This window comes from Phacochoerus africanus, chromosome 13 (genome assembly GCF_016906955.1).
Source record: "Phacochoerus africanus isolate WHEZ1 chromosome 13, ROS_Pafr_v1, whole genome shotgun sequence".
Lineage (NCBI taxonomy): Eukaryota > Metazoa > Chordata > Mammalia > Artiodactyla > Suidae > Phacochoerus > Phacochoerus africanus.
Genome location: NC_062556.1, coordinates 34,551,696 through 34,577,989, shown reverse-complemented (window position 1 = coordinate 34,577,989; position 26,294 = coordinate 34,551,696). Strand labels below are relative to the sequence as shown.

Genomic DNA, 26,294 nt, shown 5'->3' with positions numbered 1-26,294 from the left:
TTATTAGTCTTCCTTTAATAACTTGTGATAAAAATCAAGATTTAAATTTCACTTACAGTGTCAAAGAAAAACATATTTTGCAATGTTTTCTAATCATTTAACATATCTCCATTTTCAATAATTTTAATTAGAATTACCTCTAATAATTGATATTTTTCATTTAAGACTTTAATCTAGTTTTATTTATTATCAGCGGGATGTTGGTCTGAATAATAGTCCATGAAATAGCAGAAAACTAAGATTCCTGTTTCTTTATATTAATTGTCCAAATTTTCAAGAATAATCTGTATTTGCTGACTTTATTTTCTGATTCCTCTATTTTATGATGTTATGACTTTGTAATCTAATTTTTATTGCTATTTTACTTAAATGTTCTTCTGAAAAATCATTGACCATCTAATTTTAAATCTAGGCAAATTTTAACCTTTTAAATTTGTTCCTCTTTGTCACCGCTCATAATGAAGTATGCTTTCCCTTTTAAAGTTCTCTCTTGGCATCAGGGCACATTCCAGATTTCCTTCTTTCTTTTCAACATGACTCCAGAGAATCACTGATAAAATCATTCTCCTATATTGTGGCCTTGATCATTTGCTTTAAAAAAAAAAATAGTATTTTGGGTCTCTGTTGTGGCGCAGTGGGTTAAGAATCCAACTGCAGAAGCTTGGGTTGCTGCAGAGGAGCAAGTTCAATCCCTTGCCCAGTGCAGTGTGTTAAGGATCAGACATTGCTTCAGCTGTGGCATAGGTTGCAGCTGTGGCTCTGAGTCAATCCCTGGCCTGGAGACTTCCATATGCCAAGGGTGCAGGCAAAAAAAAAAAGTTTTTCAGTGGGACTTCAGCATTTTCATAGCTTTAAGTGTCATATTTAATCAATAATTATCAATTTTGTGTTGAAACTATATTGTAGTATTCTATATCTAGTTATTTACCGTATCCATATTTCTTTCCATACAAAATGGAATATGGAATATACAATATGGACATCAATGTGTATTTTTTATTAGCTCAATTAATTTTTGCTACCATTTTTAATTTTATATGCTGTTGTTCAAGATTTTTTTTCTTTATTTGTTATCTGTGACTTAGTAGCCTGTGACCTACGGAGGTGGAGAATTTATTTTCAAAATCCAACAAAGGGAAATAATTCAAGTTTTCAATAACTGTATTACTATAATAGTTCAGTGAAAACCTGCCATATATGCTCTTATAGAGTAAGTGTGAGAGTTTGGAGTAAGCAAGGAACAGTTTGGTTATGGTCAGCCGTGGGGGCTGCTCTCAAAAGTCTTAGTGAATTTCACAGCAAAGATTGGTGTCAAGACAATGACAATTTCCTACTTGTAAGATCCCAGCTTTAACTTTTCAAATGGAAGGCCCAACATAAATCTAAGAAATAAACACTATCCTGTAATTGACTCACATATGCAAATCTCAGTCTGATGGAAGAGCTAAAGCACAGAAAAAAACAATCTCCCTGCAAGGTAGAATTTTTAAATCTACCAACTGCAACATTATCAGAATAGCCCAGTTTGATCAAAAATTCTCCGGCAGCTGAAGCCAGTTATATAAAATTTGCAGGGCTCAGTGCAAAGCAAAAATGATGCATACCTGTTAATAATGCAAGGTAAAACATAGCATTAAAGGCACTAAAATATTAAGCTTTTTCTGCAACCTCTAAAAAACGTGTGAAGCTGTTTTTTATTTGCCAAATAATGTTGCTCAAAGTATAGAAAAAATACAATTTTTCATGAAGTTTATTACTCATTTTATATTGTGTATTTCTAGTTTTAAATGCAAATGTAAGAGCATTTAACTTGTGTATGAATCACTGAAATTACACAATTTGAATTTCATAGCTCATACATACATATGCATTTTGTTGTTATTAGAAGAGTGGAAATGTTACACAAAACTTACTCAACTCTCTCATACTTTTTGGTATGCACGCATACTATGAACATTCTACCTTCAGCTTACTGATGAATACAGAAAGACTGAAAAGAATACACATATTTTGCCTCTTTATGTAGGTTTGTTCCTACATATTTTATTTTTTTGTTGTGATGACAAATGGCATCGTTTCCTTAGTTTTCCCGTCTAATCTTTTGTTGTTAGTGTATAGGAATGCAAGAGATTTCTGTGTATTAATTTTGTATTCTGCAACTTCACTGAATTCATTGATGAGTACTAGTAGTTTTCTGGTAACATCTTTTGGATTTTCTATGTGTAATGTAATGCCGTCTGGAAAAAGTGACACTTTTACTTCTTTTCCAATTTGGATTACTTTTATTTTTTTTCTTTGATTGCCATAGCTACGACTATGTTGAATAAAAGTGGTAAGAATGGAAATTCTTGTATTGTTCTTGATCTTAGTGGAAATACTTTCAGTTTCTTACAGTTGATAATGATGTTTGCTATGGGTTTCTCATATATGACCTTTATTATGTTTACATTGGTTTCCTCTATGCCCATTTTCTTGAGAGTTTTTATCATACATGGATATCAACATTTGTCGAAAGCTTTTTCTGCATCTATATTTATGGTCATATGGTGTTATTCTTTTATTTGTTAATGAGGTGTATAACTGATTAATTTGCAGATATTGCAGCTCTGGAATAAATTCCACTTGAACATGGAGTATAATCTTATTAATGTATTGCTGGATTAGATTGGCTGATATCTTGTTGAAGATTTTTGCATCTATGTTCATCAGCGATATTGGCCTATAATTTTTTATGTGATATCTCTGGTTTTGGTGATGCTATCTAGTTCTATCAGTATAACCGGTGTCAACATTTCACTTAATGTTTGATAGAATTCACCTTTGAATTTATTAGGTCCTGGACTTGTTCAAAGTATTTAATCACAGTTTCCATTTCAGTATTTGTGATTTGTCTGTTCATATTTTTCTATTTCTTCCTGGTTCAGTCTTGGAAGTTTGTATTTTTCTAAAAATCTATCCATTTCTTCTAGGTTGTTTATTTCATTGGCATATAGTTGCCTGTAAGAGTCTTTTATGATCCTTTGTATTTCTGCAGTGTCAGTTGTAATTTCTCCTGTTTCTTGATTTTTAAAATTTTTATTTTATTTTATTTTATTTTATTTTATTTTATTTTATTTTATTTTATTTTATTTTATTTTATTTTATTTTATTTTACTTTATTTTATTTTGCTTTTTAGGGCTGCATCTGCAGGCCTGTGGCATATGGAAGGTCCCAGGCTAGGGGTTGATTTGGAGCTACAGTTGCCAGCCTACACCACGCCACAGCAATGCAGGATCTGAGCCATGTCTATGAACTACACCATAGCTCATGGCAATGCCAAATTCCTGATCCTCTGAGCAAGGCCAGGGATTGAACCTACATCTTCATGGATAGTAGATGAATTCATTGCTGCACCAAAATGGGAATTCCTTTTTCATTTCTAATTTTATTGATTTGAACACTCTTTTTCTTGATGAATATGGCTAAAGGTTTATTAATTTTGTTTCTTCCCATAGAACAAGCTTCTGGTTTTAATGAATTTTTGTTATTTTCTTTGTCTCTATTTCATTTATTTCTGCTCTAATTCATGATTTCTTTTCTTCTACTCATTTTGGGTTTTGTTTGTTCTTCTATCTCTAGTTGCTTTAGGTGTAAAGTTAGGTTGTTTATTTAAAATTTTTATTTCCTGAGGAAAAATTGTATTGCTACAAACTTCCCTCTTAGAATTACTTTGGGTGTGTTACATAGATTTTGGATCATCATATTTTTGTTGTCAATTTGTCTCTAGGTTTTTTTGTTTGTTTGTTTGTTTGTTTTGTCTTTTTGCCATTTCTTGGGCTGCTCCCACAGCATATGGAGGTTCCCAAGCTAGGGGTCCAATCGGAACTGTAGCCGCTGGCCTACGCCAGACCCACAGCAATGCAGGATCTGAACCGTGTCTGCAACCTGCAGCACAGCTCACAGCAATGCCGGCTCCTTAACCCACTGAACAAGGCCAGGGATTGAACCTGCAACCTCATGGTTCCTAGTCAAATACATTAACCACTGAGCCACGATGGGAACTCCTCAAGGTATTTTTTTATTTCCTCTTTGATTTAATCAGTGATCCATTGATTGTTTATTACCATATTGTTTACTCTCCATGTGTTTTTGTTTTATTCTTGTGGTTGATTTCTAATCTCATAGCCTTGTGTTTAGAAAAGATGCTTGATATGATTTCAATTTTCTTAAATAAACTGAAGCTTGATTTGTGACCCAAGATGTGATCTATTCTGGAGAATATACCATGTACACTTGAGAAAAATATGTATTCAACAGCTTTCAGATGTAATGTTCTATTAATATCAGTTAAATCTCTCTGGTTTAATGTGTCATTTAAAGCCTGTATTTCCTTTATTGATTTTCTGTCTGCATTATCTGTACATTGAAATTTGGACTTTTAATTTGTTTTATTTGTTTTTATGTTATTATTATGTCATAGAGTTCTCTAAACATTATGACAAAATGCTGTGTCAGATCTATGATTTAGAAAAGTTTTTTTCCTGAGTGGCTTGTCTTTCTATTTTCTTTCTTTATTTTCCCATTTCCATAGCATGTGGAAGTTCCTAGGCCAGGGGCCAAATGTGCTGCTGCAGTAACAACACCAAATCCTTAACCTGCTGTGTCACAAGAAAATTCCTTTTTTATGTTCTCAATGAAGTATAATATTTTGCATATTGAAAAACTCAAATTTATCAATACTTCTCTTTTTTTAAGTATGCTTTGGATGTCATATTGTGACATTTTAGACTAGAAAGTCAGTATTTTTTCTCATATTTTATAGCAGTTTTAGGTCTGTGGTCCATTGTTTATGTATTGTGAGTTAAGAGTTCAATCCATTAATCTGCCCAATAACAGTATGCTAAAGAGAATATATTCTTCAAATAAATCATTTTGGAATATTTATTGACAAAATAAAATTACTTCTGGACTTTCAATTTATTATACTGCTCTGTAAGTCTATCCTTAAGCCAATACCACATACTGTTTAATTTCTGTAGTTATTTAGTAAGTAGGGAAATTAGGAAGCATAAGTCCTTTAACTTTGTTCTTTTGAGGGATTGTTTTTGCTACTTTAGGTATTTTGAATTTCTATAAAAATATCAGCTTAAGTTAGGCAATTTTTAAAGAGTTTGTTGGATATTTTTAAATAAAACAATAAATTAATAAATTTGAGGAAAATTACCATCTTGACAATAGTCTTTTTATCCATGAGCATAGAATATTTCCCCATTTATTTAGATGCTATTTACTTTTACTAAGCAGTATATTATAGTTCTAAGTATGACTTACTATTCTTATGTCATATTCCTTTTTTTTCATTTTTGAAGATATTGTGAATAAAACTCTCTTCCATTTGCTTTTTTGTTGTTGTTATTATGGTGTATAAATAGACATGACTTCATATTGAGTTTGAATCCTACAATTTTAATAAACTTGTTTGTTAGTTCTTTTGTGGGCATTACTATCAAGTGATACATGAATAATAGCAGTTTTACTTCTTTTATCTATCTACCTATCTATCATCTACTCATTTCTGCCTCATTTTACAGGGAAAATATCCAAGAACATGATGACTAGAAGTGGTGAAGATAGATATTTATGCCTTGTTCTCAATATTAGGAGAGAGGCATTGATTTTTTTACTATCGAATGAATATAACGTAGGATGTTACCATTGCATATAATGTGAACAATGAGGTTTTTGTAAATACCCTCCATAAGATTGAGGATATTCCCTTCTTTTCCTTGTTTGCTCAATATTTTTTAAAAATTATAAATGGATGACAAGTTTTTTCTGATTTTTTTCTACATTTATTGAAATTACGGTACAATTTGGCTTCTCTGCCTTTTTTCTATTAATATGGCTATTACATTCTTAGTTTGTCAAACAGCATATTTATTGGATAAATTCCACTTGGTCTTTGTGTATAATCATTTTTATATAGTGCTGGACTTGGTTTGTCACTATTTTATTAAAGTTTATGTACCAATATTCATGAAGAACATTGATCTTAAGTTGTATATTCTTGAAATGTCTGTGTCTGGCTTTGTGTCAGGGTAACACTAGCCATATAGAATGAGATGGGAAGTGTTCTCTCCTTTATTTTCTGAGATAGTTTGTGAAGGAATGCTATTTTTTATTAATTCACTTGTCATCTGGAGATTTTTCTGAACTTGTCCTCATCACATTTCATGCGCTACTCATTGATCTCTTTCAGATGTTTCTTAAGCCTCCACTCATTGAATTTCTATTTGCTTTTCCAGTCTCAGCTTAAAAGGCATGCCCTTACAATAATGAGATTTAACACACTTAATAATATTACCAAATTGGTTTTCCTATTTTTTTAATGCTGCTGTGAATGAATTTTGCCATAAATGTGTGTACCTATATACTATTTAATTTTGTATAAAGGAATTTCAAAAACTTTGGGTGCACATATTTGAGCTCATAGTACATTTTAACAGTTTAGTCAAGAACTATCCTATTATTCCTCCAAAAATCACAGCTTATTTTGATTTAATAGACTTTGATAACTTTGGATTCATATTTCCTTAATTCATTTAGGAGTCTTTCCTATGTTTATAGGTAACATTAAGCTTATTGATGCTTGCCAGCTTAGTTTACCAGAAACATACCAAGAGTCAAACAATAGAAGTTTTAAGGAAATAAGGGACATCTTAGTAAGAAGATGATAGAAAGTGCTTATTGAAAGATTTGTGTTTGTGCTTGTGATTTGGGGAAGGGGTCATTGAACTAGAGTACATTTCAGAATTTAATGTTTCTGTAAAGCATTGTTAATTCTACTAAGAAGTAGTGTCTCTCCCCCCAAAAAAATCCTTGCACCAATCAACTATTGTAGTCAGACTTCAGACTTTTGAAATCAGGGAAAGAGACTGAATTCAGTTACACTGAAACAAAAGTCAGGAGAATGTTTAAATGCTGGGGGCATTAAGCAGGAGATTTGTCAAGGTGTTGAGGTAGCTGATGTTTATTAATTGGTATTTATTGATAAAGATAGGCTTCTTTTCTTCCACAGAGACTAGAAAATAGGGGAGCTATCTTTATTGATGATTATATTTCAAAAAGCTGATTCTCAGGTCCTGGAGAAGGACATTCTTGAATTACAAAACTGGCAGGAGACTGGTAGAAGGTTTACATATCAAAGAATAGAGAAAGAGCTTTCAATTAAAAGTTTCCTAATGTAGGTCTTCTGAGAAAAATGAGATCAGAGCCTATTATTAGGAAGAAAGCTGACTACAGTTAAGTCAAGCTGAGGTGAACTTTAAGGCCCTTGGTAAGTACCTTAATAATTGTTTTCTAGGAGACTGGAAAAACAGGGCAAGGTTAAAACTATAAATGGAAAAGAAGTGGCAGTCAACTGTGGTAGCCTGAAAAGGGGGCTATTGTTGTTACTGGTTGTGTTCAGATGTGATTACAGAGAGATTTTGTCTCTTTCCACTAGGATCATAGGGTAATTTCATGTAATATTGGGAGTTTGTGAAATTATTTATGTTCAACAGAAAACCATAGCCTAACAACTAATGCTATGTCAGCTATGAGTTGACAGCTGTCAGAGCTGTTTATTGCTGTCTATCCCTTGATATTTTTGTGTTTGCTTTTATTTTTGGAAAGAAGAGAGCCATGTTTTTTTGTATATTGGTAACATGATTATACATATTTTTCATTTATTTCTACATTTTGAATCAATTTTCTATCACCTGAAGATATTATGAATTGTCCCTACAAAAATCATTGATTGACAATTTTCATACTTTATTATTTTATTATGCATATTTTCACATTTGCTGATATCCTTGAATTGCTGTTATAATTTAACATTATCAATAAACATTTTCCCAGAAAAAAAGAAAAATACAATAATTGGAAAAAATAACTTCAATACACTTGTAACTTTTTTCATTTCAAATGATGTAATGTTTCCCCCCCTCCTTTTTGCTTAATAATATTTGTCACATATTTTTTTAATAAATAACTTGAATTCTGTGGAGTCAACTTATTGATTTTTTATCATTCTATCACTTAAGAAATTGAGGAATACAACTCAGATGAATGACCACATATGGTCATTTCCCAATAAAATATTAACAATATCTTATTAAGAAAAATAAGGCATATACTGCATATATTTTGGTTGGTGTGAATGCATAATGCATGTCAGAAAATGGCTCAGGTTGGGAGTTCCCGTCGTGGCGCAGTGGTTAAATCCGACTAGGAACCATGAGGTTGCGGGTTCGGTCCCTGCCCTTGCTCAGTGGGTTAATGATCCAGCGTTGCCGTGAGCTGTAGTGTAGGTCGCAGATGCGGCTTGGATCCTGCGTTGCTGTGGCTCTGGCATAGGCCGGTGGCTACAACTCCGATTTGACCCCTAACCTGGGAACCTCCATATGCCGCAGGAACGGCCCAAGAAATAGCAAAAAGACAAAAAATATATATATATATAAAATAAAATAAAATAAAATAAAATAAATAAAAAAAGAAATGTGAAAGTCAATTAAAAAAAAAGAAAGAAAATGGCTCAGGTAATCTATATGTGTATACTCTTTAGCTAATAAATATTTCTGTCCTAACTAGAATTTTTGAAAACATGATTGTAATTCTACTCTGCATCACTCCCTTTAGCAGAATTTTACTCGCTTATAAATCAGGTCTCAACCCTCATTTCCTTAGATATGGCCACTTCTCTCATGGCTTTAAAAACAATCTATTTGACTCCTAAATTTATATCTACAGTGTGTCAACTCTCCTCAAATCCATACCGACCATGCATACAATAATTATTCACAATATCATTTTGGATATCTAATAGACATCTTGAACTTGATATGCCTATTGATGCAATAGACTCCTGATTTTCACCAACCCCCAATTCTCAATTCCTCTAGAAGTCTAAGTTAATAGCAATTCCAGTATACTAGTCACTCAGGCAAAGATGTGGATCATCCTTTACCCCTTTAATTCCATTCTTTTCCTAATCAGTTATTACATCCAAGTTGTTCTACCTTTAATTTATATTCAGAATGTAACTGAATCACAGTGCTACTACTTGTTGCAGGTACCATTATCTCTTTTCAAGTTCACAGGTAAAGCCTCCAGTAGTTCAGCTGGATTCTGCTTCCTCAGTATGCTGACAGTACAACACCTGATGTGGACTACATGTTACTGCATTTCTGTTTAAATTCTCTAGTGGCTGCCAATGTCCCTCAGTATAAAATCCCAAGTCAGAACGTCTTGCATGATCTGGATAACATTAACTTTCTGGTTTCATCACCTACTCTGCTTTCTCTCACGCACTCGATCTGGACATGTTATTTTCCTTGCTGTATTTTTCTGGCTCAGAAATATATATCTTTGTCCAGGCTGCCCTCTCAGCCTCTATTCTTCTCTCCAAGATAGCCTCAAGACTTGCTCTTTCACCTCATTTAAGTCTTTGCTAAAATGTTACCATCTCAGTTACATTTTCTCTGAGAACTTTATTTCAAAGGTTTAATCCCCTCCCAAACACTGGAATCTATCAAATCTTATTCGCTTATTTCTCCACACAGTATTTATCACCTAAAATTCTATAAAATGTAAATTTTTGATTTACCATTCTCCTCCCACTGGAAGGAGTTCTGTGAGGGGAGATATTTTGATTTTTTTTAATGGTTCAGTAATTACATCTACAACAAAACTGGGCACATAATAGCTGGAACATGTGGGTAATCAAAGGGGTTATATATGATTCTTAAAACTCTATATAGAGTATTCTTTAGATAGGATTCTCTTAATCTGGATAAAAAAAAATCTCAAGATAGCCTTCTATCACTCTGGATAAATTGTGTGCCAATAAAATCAAGATAGCCTTCTATCACTCTGGATAAATTGTGTGCCAATAAAATCAATAAAAGAATCTCAGTGGTTTACAATTATAGTGTTTTATTTCTAGCTCATGATCACACCTCTATAATGAGTCAGGATAGTTCTGTCTACATTATCTTCATCCAGGAAACTAATCAGTCTTCTTTCAAGAATGTTGCCCTTCTTAGAAAGAAAAGAAAAAAATTGCCACAATATTATACAAAAGAAATAAAGCTAGGCACAGATCTTAGCAAATGTCAGTAATAGAAAAAATGACAAGAAACTTCCTAAATAAAGGAGGAAACAGTGACTGAAAGACAGCAACGTGCTGAGTACCAAGTGACATTGCTAATATTTTACAAAATGATACTTTCTTTTTAATCTCTGTCGTTTTTTATTTTTCTCAAAATATTCAGTTGTTTCTTATTGTCCATAGAACACAGTTTTTTTATGTTTTTATTTCACTTTATTTTATTTATTTTTATTTCCCCAGCACATTTTTTTTTTTTCTGCTGTAGAACATGGTGACCCAGTTACACATACATATATAAATTCTTTTTTCTCCCATTATCATGATCCATCATAAGTGACTAGACATATTTCTCAGTGCTACACAGCAGGATCTCATTGGTAATCCATTCCAAATGTAGTAGTTTGCAACTATTAACCTCAAGGTCCCAATCCATTCCACTGCCTCCCAGTCCATCTGGGCAACCTCAAGTCTATTCCCCAATCCATGGTTTTATTTTCTGTGGAAAGGTTCATTTGTGCTGTATATTAGATACCAGATATGAGTGATGTCATATGATATTTTCTTTCTCTTTCTGACTTACTTTACTCAGTATGAGAGTCTCTAGTTCCATCCATGTTGCTGCAAAGGGCATTATTTTGCTGTTTTGATGGCTTAGTAGTATTCCATTGTGTATATATACCACTTCTTCCTAATCCAATCATCTGTTGACAGACATTTGTGTTGTTTCCATGTCTTGGATATTGTGAAGAGAGCTACAGTGAACATGTGGGTGTGTGTTTATTTATCAAGGAAAGTTTTGTCTGGATATATGCCCAAGAGTGTGATTGCTGGGTCATGTGGTAGCTCTATTATGTATAGTTTTCTGAGGTACCACCATACTGATATCCATAGTGGTTTTACCAGCTTACATTCCCACCAACAGTGCAGGAGAGTTCCCTTTTCTCCACACCCCCCTCCAACATTTGTTATTTGTGAACTTCTTAATGATGGCCATTTTGACTGGTATGAGGTGGTATCTCATGGTAGTTTTGATTTGCATTTTTCTAATAATCAGGGATTATTTCATGTGCTTGTTGGCCATCAGTATATCTTCCTTTGAGAAAAGTCTATTCAGGTCTTTTGCCCATTTGTCTATTGGGTTATTGGCTTTTTTGCTGTTGAATTGCATAAGCTGTTTGTCTATTTTAGAGATTAAGCCTTGTCAGTTGCATCTTTTGAAACTCTTTTCTGTCATTGTGTAAGTTGTCTTTTTGGTTTCCTTTGCTGTGCAATAACTTGTCAGTTTGATTAGATTCCATGGATTTATTTTTGTTCTTATTTCTGTTGCTTTGGGAGACTGACCTGAGAATACATTTGTAAGGATGATGTATGAGAATGTCTTGCCTATGTTCTTTTCCACGCATTTGATGGTGACTTGCCTTATATTTAGGTCTTTGAGCCATTTTGAGTTTATTTTGGTGCATGGTGTGAGGCCCTGTTCTAGTTTCCTTGATTTGCATGCAGCTGTCCAGGTTTCCCAGCAATTCTTGCTAAATAGACTGTCTTTTCCCCATTTTATGTTCTTGCCTCCTTTGCCAAAGGTTAATTGGCCATACAGAGTTCCTGTTGGGGCTCAATAGTTAACGAATCTGACTAGGAACCATGAAGTTGCAGGTTTGATCCCTGGCCTTGTTCAGAGGGTTAAGGATCTGGCATTGCCCTGAGCTGTGGTGTACGTTGCAGATGCGGCTCAGATCCCACATTGCTGTAGCTCAGGCATAGGCCAGCAGCAACAGCTCTGATTAGACCCCTAGCTTGGGAACCTCCATATACCACAGGAGTGGCCCTAGAAATGGCAAAAAGACAAAAAAAAATTAATTGGCCATAGGAGTCTGGGTTTATTTCTGGGTTCTCTATTCTGTTCCATTGTTTTGGTACCAGTACCATACTCTCTTGATGACTGTGGCTTTGAAATATTGCTTGAGGTCTGGGAGAGTTATGCCTCCTGCTTGGTTTATGTTTCACAGAATCACTTTGGCAATTCTGGGTCTTTTGTGATTCCCTATAATTTTTTGTATTGTTTGTTCTAGTTTGTGAAAAACATCATGGGTAATTTTATAGGGATTGCATTGAATCTGTACATTGCTTTGGGTAGTATGGCCATTTTTACAATATTAATTTTTCCTATCCAGGAGCATGGAATATCTTTCTACTTCATTGAATCCTCTTTAATTTCCTTGATTATTGTTTTGTAGTTCTTGACATATAAGTCCTTTACCTCCTTGGTCAGGTTTATTTATGGTTATTTGATTTTTGGGGGTGCAATTTTAAAAAACCCAAATAAACAAAATAAGAAATGAAAAAGGAGAAATCATAACGGATACTGCAGAAATGCAAAAAACCATGTGAGAATACTATGAATAATTATATGTCAGCAAATTTGACAATCTAGAAGAAATCTACAACTTTCTAGAGTCTTACAGCCTGCCAAAACTGAATCAAGAACAAATTTCAAGAAGAAATAGATCAACTGAACAGACCGACCACTAGAAATGATGTTGAATACGTCATAAAAACACTCCCTACAAATAAAAGTCCAGGACCAGATGGCTTCACAGGAGAATTCTATCAAACATACTAAAAGGAACTTATGCACATTCTCCCTAAACTTTTTCAAAAGGTTGAAGAAGATGGAACACTCCCAAAAATTTTCTATTACGCCAACACCCTAATTCCAAAAACAGACAAAGATATCACCAAAAAAGAAAACTATAGTCCAATATCTTTGATGAATATAGATGAAAAAATTCTCAACAAAATTTTAGCCATCCAAATCTAACAACATATCAAAAAGATCGTACACCATGACCAGGTGGGATTCATCCTGGGTTCACAAGAATGGTACAATATATGCAAGTCAATCAACGTCATATACCACATTAACAAAAGAAAAAGTCAAAAACCATATGGTCATCTTAACAGATGCAGATAAAGCATCTGACAAAGTCCAACATCCATTCATGATCAAGACCCTCGCCAAAGTGGGTATAGAGGGAACATTCCTTAACATAAAACCATTTATGACAAACCCACAGCAAATATAATACTCAATGGAGAAAAACTGAAGGCCTTCCCACTAAAATCTCAAACAAGACAGGGATGCCCACTCTCATCACTGTTATTCAACATAGTATTGGAAGTCCTAGCCACAGCAATTAGATAAACAAAAGAGATAAAAGGCATCAAATAGGAAGAGAAGAGGTAAAACTGTCACTGTACGCAGATGACATGATACTATATATAGAAAACCCTAAGGACTCAACCCAAAAAATACTTGAACAGATCAACAAATTTAGCAAAAGTAGCAGGATATAAGATTAACATTCAGAAATCAGTCACATTTCTGTATACTAACAAAGGGAATTTTAGAAAATGAATACAAGAACACAATACCTTTTACATGTAGATTTTTTTGATATACCATTAAACTGTAGAGCTCTCTATTTGTGTAACTCCAACAGCTTTCATCATTTTCCAGCTACCATTTTCCATTTCTGTAGGAAGATTTTTTTCTTGTTTTCCATAAAGACAGTTTCAAATGGTTTCCTTGTCTCCTTTTTCTGATTTCCTCATGAAACTGTCAAAGAAAAATTGGGCCAAAGAGTATGAAACAGGCATGGAAGACACATTAGAGAATATTGCCATAGAAAAAAATAGATTGAACTTAATTCCACTGAGACAAAAGGTATTAGAATACTTAAGCACTGGGATAAACTAGTCAAAAATTACTAGAGGATGTTAGGGAAAAGGATGGAACAATCATTGTTTTCTCTTCAACAAGAAATGAAGTTAGGCCCCAAATTTTCCAAAGAGACTGGGAGATAGGATTGATATCTTCCTTGATGAGTATATTTCAAAAGAGTACATGAAAAATATGCTCCTAAAAAAGACATTCCAAGTTTATGAAAAAGATGTTCCTGGATTGTAAAATGGCAAGAAACTGTGAGGAGGTTTACATCTTAAAGGGGCATAGAAAGAATTTATGATTTAATTTTTTTTTTTTTTAGTAACTCCTCTGAGAAGAGGGAGATCAGGACCCAATTATTAAGAAAAACCATGTCAAATTTGGTCAAGCTGAAGGGAAATTTAACTAATCCCCATTCTTAGTTAAAATGACATCTACTTCAGATACCTTTCATAATGAATTGACTTATCCTTCCTAAGGAAATGGTTTTCCCCTTTTCCTCCTCTCTTCATGCAAACTGAGCCCCTATCCCTGTATCTTGCATTATATTCCTTCGGCTTTCTCAGTAGACTAGTTCGATTTTCCCAACTATCCCTTATATCTTCAACCTCTTACCTCTTCTTCCACCTTCTTCTAATATCGAGTCATTTCCAGAAAAGCAGGAAGAAAACAAATATCTTTTTTTTAATCTTTACTCCTATTATGAAGCCTCTATTTAGAGCCAAATTTATTGAAAGATTTGTTATAGTCACTGTGTCCTAGTCTCCACTTACTGTTTATTTACGTTTTAATTTTTTTCTAAGTCACTTACATAAACCTTTTTTTTTCTTTCTTTTTTTTTTTTTTTGGCTTTTCAGGGCCACACTGTGGCATTCAGAAGTTCCCAGGCTAAAGGTCGATTCAGAGCTGCAGCTGCCAGCCTACACCACAGCCACAGTAATGTGGGATCTGAGCCAAGTCTATGACCAACACCACAACTCACCAAAATGTCAGATCCCTGACCCACTGAGCAAGGCCGGGGATGGAACACGCATTCTCATAGATCCTGGTCCAATTTGCTTCCCCTGTGCCATGACAGGAACTCTAACCTTCCTTTATAAAAAAATAACAATGACCATTTTATGGTTCCTTTTATACTTGATGTTTCAATTGCATTTGGTGTATTGAATATACCATCTGCTTTGATATGTACTTAGCTACCAAAATACTATAATTCATTTTATATTTGAGCTTCAGATATTTCTGGGTTTTTTTCACAGAACATTTCCCTTTTCCCTTAAATGCTGATGTTATAAGAATCATGTATTTAACCCTCTTATCTCCTCATCTACACACCCTCACAAATTGCATCTACTTTTGTTACTACCTATAGGCTGATAACATGTATGTATTTCAATCCTAAATCTTGAGTTTCTGATCATGCATAAAACTTAATATCTCACTGAATTAAAAAATAGATAACATCAACACCATTAACAGCTGGCTCATTAAAAAGATAAAATTGAAAAGCCATTAGCTAAACTAACCAAGGGAAATAGAGAGCCATCACAAATAAATAAAATCAGAAAAGAAAGAGGGAAAACTACAACTTACACCACAGAAATACAAAGAATCATAAGAGACTACCATGAACAACCAACAAACAACAACAAATTGGACAACCTAGAAGAAATTTATGCTCTTTTAGAAACATACAGTCTTCCGAATGAGTCATGAAGAAATCAATCTTCTTAGACTGAACAATTACTAATAAGGAGTTTGAAACAGTAATCTAAAAGCTCCCAACAAGCAAAAACCCAAGGCCAGATGGATTGTATTCTATAAAACATTCAAACAAGATTTAATACCTGTAATTCTCAAACTTTTCCAAAAAATTAAAGAGGAGGTAAAACTTCCAAAGACACTTTATGAAGTCAGCATAAGCAAAACCAATCAAGGATACTACCAAAAAAGAAAATTAAAGGCCAATATCTCTGATGAACATAGATGCGAAAGTTTTCAATAAAATATTACCAAATCAAATTCAATTATATATTAAAAATATCACACGCCATGCTCAAGTGACATTTATTCCAGGGATGAAAGGATTGCTCGGTATCTGCAAATTAATCAATGTGATACATGAAATTAACAAAATGAAGGATTAAAATAATATGATCATATCAAAAGCTTATGACAAAATTCAACATATATTTATGATAAAAAAATTTACAAAGTGGATGTCAAGTGAACATACCTCAAAAAGTAAAGACCGTATATAACAAATCCATGGCTAACACCATACTCAATGGCAAAATGCTGCAAGTTCTTTCTAAGTCTGGAACAAGACAAGGATGCATACCCTCATCACTTTATTCAACATAGTGTTGCAAGCCTTAGCCACAACAATTAAGCAAGAAAAGGAAATAAAAGATATCCAAACTGGAAAGGATGAAGTAAAACTGTCAGTATTTGCAAAGTCTTGACACTATATAGGGAAATCCCTACAGAGTCCATCATAAAACTATTAAAACTAATAAACAAATTCAGTAAAGTCATAGGATACAAAATCAATGTACAGAAATCTGTAGCATTTCTACACAATAATAATGTACTACCAGAAGGAGAAATTAATAAAATTCAATTACAACTTCATCAAAAAGAATAAAATATCTAGGAACAAATTTAACCAAGGAGGTGAAAAACCTGTACACTGAGAACTACAAGACACTGATTAAAGAAACTGAAGACAACAAAAAATGGAAAGATATCTCATGCTCTTGAATTGAAAAAATTAATACTGTTAAAATAACTGTACTATCCAAAGCAATCTATAGATTCAGTGAAATTGCTATCAAATTACCAATGGCCTCTTCTCCCAGGTGGTTAGTGCTGAGTGCAGAGTGTGTGTTCCAGGCTTGAAATACACATTTATGATTAAAAAAATAAAATAAAATAAACTCTTACAAAATATTTTACCCCCCCAATTTATCAAAAATCCTGTGTCTCCCCAGCCAGAAATTGTACTTATTTATTCATTCATTCTCTTTTATAAAATAACCAGGGGAAATAGCTGAAACCAAAACGCTCGCCCATCTGCAGCTCCAAAAAGCACCAGGAGACAGAGGCTTCCCCACTGCCAGGCCCCAACCACCACCCTCTCTCTGGTGGTGGCAGACAGCAAGCAGAATGACTCGGTTCTGTGGTCTTTGGGTAGTTTTTTATTTCAGTTGATTTTGTCCCTCTGTGCTTGCCCCCATCCCCACCCCATGTCTCTGGCCCTGGGGCCCGAGCACTTGATCTTCTCTCATGGAAAAGTCCTGGCCTGTGTCACCATGGGCAGCCACCTCAAGATTAATCCTAGCACTCCCTGTAGCCCTACAGGCAACCATCCCAAGATGAACCCTAGAGGTCCTAATTACCTTGTCCCTTCTCTCTTTGTGGGGGACTGACACCACCCGACACTGTAACCAAAGTGATGCTCTAGGAGAAGTTTAGCCTCGTAGCACCCATTCTCTCCATCTGGGTGTGCATATAAATGATCATCTGCTACTCCTTGGGCTACTTGTATGTAACTTCCAGCAGACAGTGGACAGGCAGCATGCTTTAGACACCATGAATTTTGATGTTATAAAGAGCAAGCCAGTAAGAGTCACGTGGTCTCAGCATGATCCATCACTTTGCAAAAGTGAAATGAGCAACAAATACATTAAATTTTGGGACAAATCCATTTATTTATTTATTTATTTTTATTTTTTGCTTTTTAAGGCCACACCCATGGCATATGGAGGTTCTCAGGCTAGGGGTCAAATCAGAGCTACAGCTGCTGGCCTACACCACAGCTACAGCAATGCAGGATTCAAGATGCATCTGCAACCTACACCACACAGCTCATGGCACCAGATCCTTAATCCACTGAGCAAGGCCATGGATCAAACCTGCAGCCTCATGGTTCCTAGTTGGATTCATTTCAGCTGCGCCATGACAGGAACTCCTGACATATCAATTTATAATAAAGCACTATATGATATATTTTCTGCTTTTGATAATATCCTTTCATGTAAGGTGGTTTGTGATGAAAATTGTTCCAAGGGTTAATGATTTTTGCATTCTGAGACAAAAGAAGCAGCTGAAAGAGCTACTGAAAAAATTAATGGGATGATTCTAAATGATGGCAAAGTATTTATTGGATGATTTAAATTTTGTAAAGAATGAGAAGCAGAACTTGGAGCTAGGGCAAAAAAGTTCACCAATGTTTACATCAAGAATTTTGGAAAAATCCGGATGATGAATATCTTAAGCCTCTCTACGGCAAGTTTGGACCTGCCTTCAGTGGGAAAGTAATGACTGAAGAGAGTAGAAAATCCAAAGGTTTGGGATTTATAAGCTTTGAAAGACATGAAGATACACAAAAGCTGTGGATGAGATGAATGGAAAGGAGCTCAATGGAAAATTTATGTTGGTTGAGCCCAGAAAAAAATATGGAATGGCAGATGGAACTTAACACAAATTTGAACAGATGACTCAAGATAGGATCACATAATACCAGAGAGTTAACCTTTACATGAAAAATCTTTTTTTTTTTTGTCTTTTTGCCATTTCTAGGGCCACTCCCATGGCATATGGAGGTTCCCAGGCTAGGGGTCTAATCAGAGCTGTAGCCACTGGCCTACACCAGAGCCACAGCAATGTGGGATCCAAGCCGCGTTTGCAACCTACACCATGGCTCACAGAAATGCTGGATCCTTAACCCACTGAGCAAGGCCAGGGGTTGAACCTGCAACCTCATGGTTCCTAGTCAGATTTGTTAACCACTGAGCCATGATGGGAACTCCAACATGAAAAATCTTGATGATGCTATTGATGATGAATGTCTCTGGAGAGTTTTCTCCATTTGGTACAATCACTAGTGCAAAGATTGCAGAAACTGTGGCAGTGGAAAGAGACAAATGGCACTCAGAGATATAGAATAGCAGGGTTTATTCAGCACCAGTGTGGGCTCAGAGGAGTCATCTCCAGAGTCTGAGCACCAAGTCTTTGTTCTGTGTAGCTTTTATACAATACAGACTTCTGGTTCTTGTTTTTCCCATACAAGCAGCCCCCCACCTTCCCCAAGCAGACAGTGTTCCTGCCTAAGTAGCTAAGTAAACAAGATTACCAAAACAAAACTGATAAGCAATGCTTGGAGCTCAGCTAGCAGAGCTACTAGCAAGGCATGTAGTTGCTACAAGACTACAAGAAGGGTGGTTTGGGGTGAGCAATGTTGCTGTCAGGCATGTAGCTGCCTCCTCAGCTGGGGAGGTTGTTTCTCTTGTGAAAACTCTTACTTCATTCCCCCCTCTTGATGTTCATGGTGCATCTGCACCCATCAGAATGGATCCTGACAGGGTCAAGGGGGACCAGATTAATAAAAACAAACAACAAATATCTCTGGGAAGCCAATTCATCAACCTTCATCCATGCATTAACAGACCAAACTTCTGGTGTGGTCAGAGCAGGGCTTTGAAATCATTGTGTCCTCCTCTGTATTGCCAGGCATAGGGGTTTTTCCAGACCAAGGGCATCTCTCCACTTCCTGCAGTCATCAGTTGGGCCAGCTGGTTTAACTCTGGAGTGATGGATCCAGGTGCCTATTCCTGTTATATTGAGAGCAGTGGGGGTAGTTAAGATTACAGTTTAGGGCCCTTTCCATACTGGCTTTAAAGACTCCTTTTTCCAGTCTTTTATTCACACCTGCTCCCCTGGTTTGTGGGGGTGCACTGTTATGCCTAAAGATATAGGTATTCTATCTGTGACCAATTTGTATATTTGTGAGGTAGTGAGCCCCAATCCTTGCAGTTGTTTATGTAAATCTAACTCTCCCAATTCTCTGGTGTTTCCTCTCAAACTTATCAGCAGAGGCAGCCTTCCATATTAAATTTCAAATGATGAGAATCCTATTTCTGCTCGGGGTTAGCATCTCACTTTTAGGAAGGCCACAGGCAACATATCTACCCAGGGCAAGCCAGTTTCCTGACATAACATAACTAGAGCCTGCTAATGGTTCAGTTCATGTGTTCTACTTTCCCTAAGCTTTGAGGGCAATAGGCCAAATGTAGCTTCCATTGGATCTGTAAGGCTTTCGCCACCTGTTCCACTGTCTCAGCCACAAATGCCATTCCTTTGTCTGACCCAATTGTCAGAGGCATGTCTTTCATGAGTGCCTTGGTTATTTCTCTTGCCTTTTCCATTCGGGTTGGGAAGGCTTCTACCCATCCTGAAAAGGTGCAGGCAAAAACTACAAGGTATTTTTATCCCCTGGTCAAGGTGACTTCAGTGAAGTCTACTTTCATATCCTCAAATGGGGACAGTCCACAGTGTTGTGTCCCAGCTGGTCTGCTAGGCCCCTGGAGAAGATCATTTTGTAAACAAGTTATGCACTGTTGGGAGACAGAGAGAGCAGAGTGCAGGAAGATGTGTAATGAGGTAGTACCAACCCAGTAAGGTATCTAAGGACGTTCTGCCCATGTGGATCAGTTCTTGTTGTTAGTGGACTAGTTTATAGGCCAGCTGTTCTGGAACGTAAATCTGTTGGTCATGTGTAACCCACCATCCTGTCTTAGTTTTGATTCCTCCTCCCTCTTTTATCCAATTTTCTTCTTCTGTAGAGTCCTTGGGGACAGTTGGCACTTCTGAGGCCAGCAAGACCTTGGGTTTGTCTGGCGGTTGCCCCCAGGCTGTTGTCTGGCAGTTGCATCAGTGCTGTGGTTTCCTTTTGCCACCTGGTTGCCTCCCTTTTGGTGGCCTCTGCAGTAGGTAACTGCCACTTATTTAGGCTCCCATACTGATTCTAGGAGCTTTGAGATATCACTTTTCCTTCAGCAGTAAGGAGTCCTCTCTCCTTATATAAGGCTCTGTGGACATGTGGAGTTGCAAAGACATATCGTGAGTCAGTATAGATATTAACTCGCTGGTCCTGGCTGAGCTCTAGTGCTCTGATTAATGCCCATAATTCTGCTCTCTGTGCTGACCAACCTTGAGGAAGCACTTCTGTTTCCATCACTTCTGAGTCAGACACCGCAGCATATCCTGCCATCCTTTTCTCATTCTCCATGAAACTACTGCCATCAGCATGTAGAATCAGGTCTGGATTTTGGAGCAGTCTGTCATTTAAATCAGGCCTGCAGGAAAACACTTCCTCTAGTACTTCTAAGCAATTATAGTCTGGGGGCCCCACTTCATCTGGTAGGATGGTGGCTGGGTTCAGGGTTTGTACAACTTCCAGTTTTACCTGTGGATTTTCACATAGTACCCCTTGGTATTGACTCATTCATGCAAGTGTGAGCCAATGGTGGCCCTGATTGCCCATCAGGGTTACAACTGAATGTGGGACTTTAACATTGAGGTTCTACCCCAGAGTCAATTTGTCAACCTCCCTTACTAATAAGGTGGTAGCTGCCAGTGCTCAGAGGCAGGAAGGCCATTTGGCAGCAGCTGAATCAATTTGCTTAGACAAATATTCCACCAGCCTTTTCCAAGGTCTAAATTATTGGGTTAGGACTCCCAGGTCCATTCCATTTTTCTTATGAACAAAGAAGTTGAATTCTCTGGTTACATCAAGAAGTCCCAAGGCCAGAGCCTCAGTGCGTTTGGTCTTGATTGCCTGAAATGTGTCTCCTGTCTTGGTCCCCATTCAAGGAGAACCCTTTCTCCTCTTTTTATGGTCTTATATAGAGATATGGCCAAGTCTAAAAAACTGGGAATCCATATCCTACAGAATCCCACTGCCCCTAGGAACTCTTGAACTTTCTGATGGGTGGTAGGGACAGGGTTAGCACAAACTGCTATCAGTTTTCAGTTTTCTTTCAGTCCCCAACATTCATTGGCCCAGCATGATATTAAAGCCCAGATATTTGACTTGTTTCTTACAGATTTGTGCCTTTTTCTCTGACACCAGATACCCAGCCTCCATTATGGAGAGGAGAGGTTTTAGGCATTGAGCCTGCATGGTGCTGGACAGCAAGAAGTCTTCAACATAATGCAGCAAGACACAGTCTACTTGTTGTCCAGAAAATTCAGCCAGGTCAGCAGCTAGGACACCACTGAAAAGTGTAGGAGAGTTCTTGAATCCTTGTGGGAGTCTTGTCCAAATGAGCTGCTCCTTTGTCCCAGTTTGTGGATTTTCCCATTCAAAGGCAGAAGAAGGCATTTTTTAAGTCCAGGCAAATGAACCACTTGTCAGTGGAAGGTATTAGCCCCATCAGGGTATAAGGTTTAGGCACATATATGTGCAATGTGGTTATTGACTCATTTATGTCCCCCAAGTCCTGAATCAGGAGGTAGTTTTTTGTCCCTGGTTTCTTTACAGGCAATAAGGGGGTGTTCCAGGGTGACTGACACTTTATCAAAAGTTCATGCTGAAGTAGCCTGTCCAGGTGAGCCTGGATTCCCAGGCAAGTTTCTCTGGGAATTGAGTATTGTGGCATTCTTTACTGGTTGAGATCCAGGTTTCAGATCAATCAAGATAGGAGCATGGTGTCTACTCCCAGAGCATTTATTTCTGCTCAAACCAATGGGTACTCAGTCTCTAGTTATGGGGAAATAGCCCCTTCTTCTGGAGGAGAAGGGTACACCACCACTCTTCTTCCCTTCTTACAGTGAGAGCCATGATTAAAGGAGAGGATGGTTCTGTTAATTTGAGTTGAGCTGATCCATCAGTGGAGAAAGAGATTTGAGCCCCCATCTTAGCCAGCAGTTCTCTTCCCATCAAGGGAAATGGTCAGTCAGTCAGGTAAAGAAATTCATGTACTACCTCATGACCTCCTAACCAGCACCATTGGGGACTACCAAAGGGCCTACATGTTTGGGAACCTGTGGCCCTGATGATGGTAGTTTCTTTTCCTGAGAGGGGGCCATGGGTTATGTGACCAGCAAATATTCAGCATCTATATCTACCATAAAGTCTTCAAGGATGGCTCCCTACTTGAATTCTGACCATAGGTTCTCAGGGGCCTAGTTGGAGAGAGCCCAGTCCCTGCTAGTCGGATTCTGCTTTGGCTTAAGCAGATCAGATTCATGCTGGATGGCTCAGGTTAGTACCAGCTAGGTGGGTGTGCCGCTTCGGTCCTTCTCTCAGGACATTTTTGGCATTCATTTTTTCCAGTGCCAGCACCTCAGTGGTCTTGGCCATGTTAGTAGACTTTTTATCCCCGGCTTTACCCCCTGTAGGAGGGCCTGTCAGTACTTTTCCAATTTCTTCCCTCTTCAGTGTTGTAGTCCCAGTGGGGTCCCTCCTCCATGAAGACTTTCCTTGCCCAGTTTTCCATGTGTAGTTGATCCCCTGGGACATTGGTCTGGAGCCATTTCTGGGCTTCTGTTACCATTCATTGGCACTCTTTGGTGTTAAACAAAGTGAGAAGGAGCTGTGGGCAGTCTACTCAGGTGGGGTAGAGAGTCTGGAAAATGGATTATAAGAGGTCAATCAATGCCTGAGGCTTTTCAGAGTATGAGGAATTATGATGATTCCAGGTGAGGAGGTCTGTTGTGGAAAAGGCCTGGTATAAAAGACTGGTCCCCCCTCTTGTATGGTCCCATCAGGGGCAATACACTGCAGGTCCCTGCATCTCCTGTAAGGGCATTTGTAGCACTGGGGAAGCTGCTCCCTGGTTCGATTGGAGATGACTGCTCACCAGTTATGATGAATTCAGCTGTGGGGGCAATATTGCCTTGGGGACTTCAGGAGGAGGAGGAAAAACTTAAGGCGGTGGGCTGTCTGGCATTTGGGGGCCTTTGGCCCCCCAAGGAGGGACCAGTAGCACATAGGGAGGTGATACAGGGGCTGAGTTCTCAGTCTCTTCTTGAAACATAGGTGGTTCCTTTTCTAAAGGCAGAATTTTCTTTTTGGACTGGGATACTAGGACTTTGCACTGTCCCTCATATGTGATACAGAACTGAACCCAAACTGGCCTTAACTAGGCAACTTCTAATCATTGATCAATGTATGGAAATTGGTCTGGGTGTCTGGGATCCCCTGTTATAACATTATATGCTCCTCAAACTGTGGGTACATCTAAGGTCCCTTCTGAGGGCCATCCAGCCCCAAAGGAGGGCCATTCTATGGTACAGAGAGTGAGCAGTTCTCCAGAGCTCAGTTTTATACCATAATCTCCAGAGAATCCTTTCTCAAAATTCTTAATTATACATTCTAAGACAGTGGGTTTTGAAGCCAATTCACCCATTGTGTAAATTCCCACCCTGTGGTGATGTTGCAAGACAAAGAGTAGGGGAGCACTCACTTTCTTCCACCTGACAGCCCCTCCCTCAGGAGTTTAAGGTGCCTCTTCACATGTGGCTGGTGTGTATAAATCCTGGACCTGGACTAGTCTTTCAGGGAGGGAAGAGAACCTTCAGAACCTGGTGTAGCCTTAAAGTATGTATGAAGTCACCATGGAAATGCAGGTGAGGACCCATTCAGGCTCTGTAGTCTGAAGATGATGGAGCACGGGCTCTTATTCACTACAGTCACTCACACACATGCACACCAGAACTGACAGGCCATCCAATCCCAAGGGAACAATTGACCTGGGTGACCCTCTGGTCACTGAGAGGTGATCGCTCTCCTTCTGCCATAGGGTGGGTCCTGACTCAGGCAGATGTCCCCAGCCCACTCACCAGTCTGATGTCCCATCCTGGAACCCATTTCTCTTCTCCTTCTTAGTCTGTTTGGAATGTGGCATGAGTCAGGCCAGCACAGCCCAAGTGAGAGTTAGGATCTGGAGAAATAGCCAGGTGGGTGCTATCTACTGTCACCAGGCTGGAAACCATAGCCTTTCCCAGTTCCCAGAAAAAAATGGCACAAGGGGCCAGTTTAGTTGTCAGCTTCCTGGTCAACACACCAGAAAATGTTGCAGAAACATTGGCAACAGAAAGAGACAAACAACTCTCAAAGATGCAGAATAGCCGGGTTTATTCAGCATCAATGCAGTCTCAGAGGAGTCATCTCCATAGTCTGAGCACCAAGTCTTTTTTTCTGGGTATATTTTATACAATGCAGACTTCCTGGTCTTGTTTTTCCCATGCAAGAAGCCTTCCCCCCCTTCCCTGAATAGAGAGTGTTCCTGCCTAAGAAACTGAGTAAACAAGATTACAAAAATGAAACTGATAAGTGATGCTTGGTCCATGGCTAGCAGAGCTGGTAGCAAAGACATAAGGCACATAGTTGCCACAAAATTACAAGGGTGGTAAGCTTCTGTCAGGAATGTAGCTGCCTCCTCAGCCAGGGTTTTTTTATGTGTACTTCATTATGATGGGGGGTGGTCATGGCAATGGTCTTGGTTTTGTATGTTTCTCCTTCTCAGAAGAAGCCACAAAAGCAGTTACAGAAATTAATGGTAGAATAATGGCTTAAGCCACAACTGTAGCTTTAGCTCAGGGAAAGAAGAGCACCAGGTTTACCGAACTAACCAGTGTATGCAGAGAACAGCAAGTGTAAGAGCTGTGCTCAGACCTGTAATCAACCCTCTATCAGCCAGCACTTCCTTGAGATGATTTCATGGCAGCTATCCCACAGACTCAGAAGCAGGCTGCATACTATCCTCCTAGCCAAATTGCTTAACTCAAACCAAGTCCTAGAAGGACTCCTCAGGATGCCAGACCTCATCATTTCCAAAATAGCCTGGTGTTATCCACCCAGCCGCTCCTAGACCACCATTTTGTATTATGAGACCAGCTTCTTCACAGGTTCCACAAGTCATGTCCACACATAGTGTTGCTGACACATCAACACAGAAAATGTGTCCACATCCTGTAGCAGCTGCTGCTGCATTGACTCCTGCTGTTTGCACCATTCCACAGTATAAATATGATGCAGGAGTTCTCAATTCTCAAGAACATCTTAATAACCAGCCACAAATTACCATGAAGCAGTCTGCTGTTCACATGCAAAGTCAGGAGTCTTTTCCTGCTTCTATGTTGGCTTTTTTCCCTCCTTGAGAACAGAAACAAATGTTGGGTGAACAGCTATTTCCTCTAATTCTATCCATGCAACCTATTCTTGGTGGTGAAATCACTAGCATGTTGTTGGAGATTAATAATTCAGAACTTGTTCATATGCTTGAGTTTCCAGGGTCTCTCCTTTCTGAAGCTGATAAAGCTGTAGCTGTACTACAAGTCCACCAAGCTAAAGAGGCTGCCCAGAAAGTGGTTAACAGTACCACCAGGTTTTCAACTGTTTAAAATTGATCAGGGATCACAAAAGGAAACATGTCATTCACCAAAGAAAAATAAACTAAATGTTGAAATACAATGTTGTAAAAGAAAAAAAGTTGCAAAATATAAAATAAATGAAGAAAAGGAAAGGAAACTTTGAACCTTATGTACTGAGCAATGACCAGGTCTAGCAAACAATGCTAGTGCCAGATTACTTATTGATGTATAAGCCAACAAACAAACAAAAAGAACCCCACAAAACTAGTAAGTAT

At 37.7% G+C, this 26,294-nt stretch overlaps 1 pseudogene; it reads left to right on the top strand.

Moving 5' to 3' along the window:
- Positions 1-17,234: 17,234 nt before the first annotated feature.
- On the top strand, positions 17,235-26,049 carry LOC125113248 (polyadenylate-binding protein 1-like; annotated as a pseudogene).
- The last annotated feature ends 245 nt before the right edge of the window (positions 26,050-26,294 follow it).